General features: G+C 47.6%; 3 non-coding genes across 3 annotated transcripts in view; all 3 read left to right on the top strand.

Moving 5' to 3' along the window:
• The first annotated feature begins 1,734 nt into the window (after positions 1-1,734).
• Positions 1,735-3,640, top strand: LOC123719830. The gene has a single exon (XR_006755924.1). It is a non-coding gene; the product is annotated as a small subunit ribosomal RNA (ribosomal RNA).
• A 352-nt stretch (positions 3,641-3,992) lies between these two features.
• On the top strand, positions 3,993-4,149 carry LOC123719828. Its single transcript, XR_006755922.1, has one exon. It is a non-coding gene; the product is annotated as a 5.8S ribosomal RNA (ribosomal RNA).
• An 829-nt stretch (positions 4,150-4,978) lies between these two features.
• Positions 4,979-5,000, top strand: part of LOC123719835 — a 3,949-nt gene continuing 3,927 nt past the window's right edge. Inside the window, exon 1 of the ribosomal RNA XR_006755929.1 lies at positions 4,979-5,000. This exon is cut by the window's right edge and continues 3,927 nt beyond it. This is a non-coding gene — a ribosomal RNA (large subunit ribosomal RNA).

The following is a 5,000-nucleotide window of genomic DNA, read 5'->3' as shown; positions in this document are numbered from 1 at the left end:
TACGAGAAACATTTTCCTCTGACATTGTATCGGAATAATTATTATAATTCATTATTATACATACATACATACATACATACATACATACATATTATTAATAAATATAATTGTTTTTTTTGTTTTTTCTTTTCTTCAAATAAACCCACATTGCCATTTCTCTGAGCGTGTGCTGCGAGCTTCAACGAGAAACATTCGGCGCGAAACTGTCGAGCGGCCGGCCGTCGCGCGCCGCACCTGTACGAGAAACATTTTCCTCTGACGTTGCATCGGAATAATTATTATAATTCATTATTATACATACATACATACATACATACATACATACATACATACATATTATTAATAAATATAATTGTTTTTTTTGTTTTTTCTTTTCTTCAAATAAACCCACATTGCCATTTCTCTGAGCGTGTGCTGCGAGCTTCAACGAGAAACATATCTATCAATACAAATGTCTATTCAAAAAAAAGAAAACAAACAAAATCATATCAGTCAATAAAATAAATAATAATATTTTTTTACTACTACTACTAGTACTACTACGTGCTACTACTGCACGCCAATACACATACATAATAAAATGAAAAATCGTCTCTCTCTCGCTCGCTCTACGAGAAACATTCGACGTCCGCTCCAATGCCGACGCGGACTATTGCTCTCGGTATAGATGTGGAGCGAAACAGTCGTGCGCACAGCGTCGACTCGTTCTCGTTGCCGCGCGTCGTTCGTCTCAAATAGACACGAACGACGGACGAGAGAGAATAGAATGTGTTCTTGTTTTTGTGTTTGTGCGAAGTGTGAGAATATTATATACATATATTCGCGCATGGATGATATAGATATGGGTATGGATTTTCGGAGGAAATTATATCAAATTCGTATTTCGAATGCGAGACCGCCGAGATCTTTCCCAGCTCTCTCTCTCTCTGTGTGTGTGGTGTATAGTACATTTTATATATCTCTCTTGTGTCAACACAAAATAACAAAGAATATACATACTACTCCTCCTCATATTTTATATAATATAATATAAAATTATATTATAGCACCGCGTTCGCAGACCGTATGGTGATGTTACCAATCGACCAAGATTTGGGACCGTCTCCCCCGGTGTTATCTGTGATGTTAAAAGAATACGCTTCTAGGCACACCTCAACGCAGGGCGCCTAGCGTGTTCGACACGTGCGCGGTCGCCACGGCGACCGTATATGTAAAGAATGTATAAAAGAGGACGCACACGCGCCCATCGTCGAAACGGTGTGCGCAGCGTCGTGTTGGAATTTATCCCTCAAGCTCCGGGCGTTGATCGTATCTAGTGCGAATCATGCGTGTGTGTGCGCATGTAATTGCCAGCCGAGTTTTAATATGTTTACAATAACGTATTGAATAAAAATTGAGAAGTTGCGTTTAGATGAATGTTCAATTTTCAAATTGTCACAACATCGATTCCCGCCCGCGGGGTCGTGTTCGTTGCAGTTTTATGTCCCTCACAGTGGTCGAGCATCGTTGTACATCACCTCGTTGCGAGATCGTGACGGGACGGCCGCTCGTAGACCGGTCAAAGTTAGTCTATCGATATGAAGCGCGAACGTCGCGTCGCGTGCAAATTCGACGCGTTACGTTCACGCGTGTCGAGAAGGCGCGCGCGCAAGCGCGCGCCCCTCGACGCCGCCGAGCCAGCGGCTCGCCGAAGCCGCGTGACCGCGGTGTAGGCGTGTCGTTTGCGTAAGCAGCTCCCTGGTTGATCCTGCCAGTAGTTATATGCTTGTCTCAAAGATTAAGCCATGCATGTCTCAGTGCAAGCCGTATTAAGGCGATACCGCGAATGGCTCAATATATCAGTTTTGGTTCCTTAGATCTTACTCAGTTACTTGGATAACTGTGGTAATTCTAGAGCTAATACATGCAATCAGAACTCTGACCAGTGATGGGATGAGTGCTTTTATTAGATCAAAACCAATCGGCGGAGGGCCATGCGTCCGAAGTCGTTAATTTTGATGAATCTGGATAACTTTTGCCGATCGCACGGTCCAGTACCGGCGACGCATCTTTCAAATGTCTGCCTTATCAACTTTCGATGGTAGTTTCTGCGACTACCATGGTTGTCACGGGTAACGGGGAATCAGGGTTCGATTCCGGAGAGGGAGCCTGAGAAACGGCTACCACATCCAAGGAAGGCAGCAGGCGCGCAAATTACCCACTCCCGGCACGGGGAGGTAGTGACGAAAAATAACGATACGGGACTCTTACGAGGCCTCGTAATCGGAATGAGTACACTTTAAATATTTTAACGAGGAACAATTGGAGGGCAAGTCTGGTGCCAGCAGCCGCGGTAATTCCAGCTCCAATAGCGTATACTAAAATTGTTGCGGTTAAAAAGCTCGTAGTTGCATTTGTGCGCCGCGCTGTCGGTGCACCGCATCCGCGGTGATACTGACACGTCTGCGGAGCATATCGTCGGTGAGCCGGCGGTAAAACGCCGGTTCAATATCAAAATCCTATCGCGGTGCTCTTCGGTGAGTGTCGAGGTGGGCCGACAATTTTACTTTGAACAAATTAGAGTGCTCAAAGCGGGCTCAAAATGCCGCTTGAATATTTCGTGCATGGAATAATAGAATATGATCTCGGTTCTATTTTGTTGGTTTTCAGAACTCCGAGGTAATGATTAATAGGGATAACTGGGGGCATTCGTATTGCGACGTTAGAGGTGAAATTCTTGGATCGTCGCAAGACGAACATCAGCGAAAGCATTTGCCAAAGGTGTTTTCATCAATCAAGAACGAAAGTTAGAGGTTCGAAGGCGATTAGATACCGCCCTAGTTCTAACCGTAAATATGTCATCTAGCGATCCGCCGACGTTACTACAATGGCTCGGCGGGCAGCTTCCGGGAAACCAAAGATTTTGGACTCCGGGGGGAGTATGGTTGCAAAGCTGAAACTTAAAGGAATTGACGGAAGGGCACCACCAGGAGTGGAGCCTGCGGCTTAATTTGACTCAACACGGGAAATCTCACCAGGCCCGGACACCGGAAGGATTGACAGATTAACAGCTCTTTCTTGATTCGGTGGGTGGTGGTGCATGGCCGTTCTTAGTTGGTGGAGCGATTTGTCTGGTTAATTCCGGTAACGAACGAGACTCTAGCCTGCTAAATAGGCGTCGTCATTCAAGGTGTGCGCGACTCTCGGGGAGCGCAACTCACTGGCGACGTATTAAAATTCTTCTTAGAGGGACCGGCGGCTTCGAGCCGCACGAGATTGAGCAATAACAGGTCTGTGATGCCCTTAGATGTCCTGGGCCGCACGCGCGCTACACTGAAGGAATCAACATGTTCTCCCTGGCCTAGAGGCCCGGGCAACCCGTTGAAACTCCTTCGTGCTGGGGATTGGGGTTTGCAATTATCCCCCATAAACGAGGAATTCCTAGTAAGCGCGAGTCATAAGCTCGCGTTGATTACGTCCCTGCCCTTTGTACACACCGCCCGTCGCTACTACCGATTGAATGATTTAGTGAGGTCTTCGGACCGACACGCGGTGGCCTCACGGCCGTCGGCGTTGCTGGGAAGTTGACCAAACTTGATCATTTAGAGGAAGTAAAAGTCGTAACAAGGTTTCCGTAGGGGAACCTGCGGAAGGATCATTAACGTTGGTTTTTTCTTTTTGTTTTGTTGTTGTCAAAGACTCGCAAAAAAAGAAAAAAATACAAAAACACGTGAATGATACGAATCAAAATCGAATCCGAGACGGTTGACTCTCTCTCGTCGATTCGCGACGTGTGCGTTGCGACACGCTTTGATTAGCGTTCGCTATCGCCTATTGATACTTTGAAATAATATTTTATAATTTTTGTGTACAACCACGCAAATAAAAGAGATTTTCTTTCTTTTCATTTGTCGTACACGTTAATGATAAGTATTATTTTCAAATTTTTTTGTTTAATTTTTTCGCACCTTTTATATTTTCTCATACAAAAACACACACAAAAACAAAACGATTACCCTGAACGGTGGATCACTTGGCTCGCGGGTCGATGAAGAACGCAGTTAACTGCGCGTCATAGTGTGAACTGCAGGACACATTTGAACATCGACATTTCGAACGCACATTGCGGTCCGTGGAGAAATATCCAGGACCACTCCTGTCTGAGGGCCGGCTGCATAAAAACAAAAAGCCACACTGTTCGCGTGACGAGCGGCGATCGCTGCGACTCCGGTCGTAGCGCCGCATCTCTGTCGCGCGTGCAATTGACGGTTTCGCTAGGCCGCCGAGCGGCCGAACGATCCGTTCGAATATATGTTCGATTACGACTCGTCATCCGTATTGGCCGTGTTAAGCCACGTCTATACGATACTTTTGTCGCACAAATAAATTCTCCCCGCCGCACCGTGTCTCCCGCGGCACGGGTGCGCGTCGAGTCTTTACGCAACGACAACGACAACGACGACAACGACGTTCGCGTTTACGCGTCGCGCGTGTTTGCTCGCATCGTCCCGGTCCCGCATGGCGATCGCGCGACGGTCGGCGCCGGTGCGCGCGTCGACGTGTCTCGACGCTGTCGTTGAAAGTTGTCGCGTTCGGCTCAGTTTCTCTTACTCTCGCGAGAGGAAGCGAAACGCGCGCGCCCGCTGCTCTAGCGGTTGCGCCCAGTGTGTGCGTGCGGTGTTTGTGCAATTGTAGTGTGTACGAAATTATTGTGACGTGTGTTCTTAAAACGGACGGAACGATGCCGTCGTTAACGAACAACAACAGAAGAACCGCTTGGTGGTGTGCGATTGATTGATTTCGCGCAACGCGACATCTATGTGTCGCCACCACCACGCTGTTCGCAAGGTGCCGCGCCGCTTTCGTGCGAGCGCATATAATGTAGGCGGACTCGACGTCCGGAGGGCGCGTGGCGTCGTCGACGCGCTTGTAAAAATAGCGTGTCGCGTACGCCCGTTGCGCCGACGGATATCGCGTCTGCCTCACACCTTTTTATCGTTGGCCTCAGATCAGGGAGGATC

Source organism: Pieris brassicae, unplaced genomic scaffold (genome assembly GCF_905147105.1).
Source record: "Pieris brassicae unplaced genomic scaffold, ilPieBrab1.1, whole genome shotgun sequence".
Taxonomy (NCBI): Eukaryota; Metazoa; Arthropoda; class Insecta; order Lepidoptera; family Pieridae; genus Pieris; species Pieris brassicae.
This window is presented reverse-complemented; position numbering and strand designations above follow the sequence as displayed.